Consider the following 858-nt stretch of genomic DNA (forward strand, 5'->3'; position numbering starts at 1 on the left):
CCAAATAACCCAGCTGCCAACTGAAACAGTAATCGTAATGCATAAAAGCCAAATAATTAAACTGCCACATGCATCAATGAAAACAAAAATTAAGTCTAACATAAATCATTCTATTTCATTAATTACATATTCATTTTCTGATTTTTGTTTAAGCCAAGGCGCCCAGGTGATCAAGTGGTTAGCGCATCGACCTCACTGTGTAGAGGGATCTTCTGTAGTCGCTGAAAAATATTCTTTGCCCGTGCGTGATCTTGGGCCTTTTCCAAGCCATGTTTGCATATTCGAGAGTCTTGTTTATTCCACCCAAGTAGTTCAGGTTTTCTCTCTCTCTCTCTCTCTCTCTCTCTCTCTCTCTCTCTCTCTCTCTCTCTCTCTCTCTCTCTCTCTCTCTCTCTCTCTCAATTCTATTCTTTTGCAAGTTCGCATCTGTCTCCTTGTTTGTTTGACGATCAGTTTCCAAAAGTGTAGTCATTGTTATTTGTTTTCTATAGTGTCTTTGGTCCCCAAGAACCACATGACTAGCATGCAGGCCTGTTCCAAAAAGGACAGCACACAATACAGCCAGGACTGGGAAAATATGGCTTTTTATTTACAGTACATGAGCATTCTGTGCAATGTACTGCATTTGTTCGACCTAAGAGCTTCTTTCTTGAAATACCCAAACCTGCCCTTACCCTTGAGGAAAACATCAGCTTAGTAAGATACAATAGTTTTTTGGACAGCACCCATACAATTTTTGGGGAAAAAAAAACATCAACGTATGTTTACTGCATGTCATTTAGCCTTATGATGCATTATGGAGAAAAGGCCTGAAGTGAATTGTGCTTCCTGCTGTTGCCAGGCTCAATGTGTACACCA

The sequence above is a fragment of the Hippocampus comes genome, unplaced genomic scaffold (genome assembly GCF_001891065.2).
Source record: "Hippocampus comes isolate QL1 unplaced genomic scaffold, H_comes_QL1_v1.1 scaffold158, whole genome shotgun sequence".
In the NCBI taxonomy this organism is placed as follows: Eukaryota; Metazoa; Chordata; class Actinopteri; order Syngnathiformes; family Syngnathidae; genus Hippocampus; species Hippocampus comes.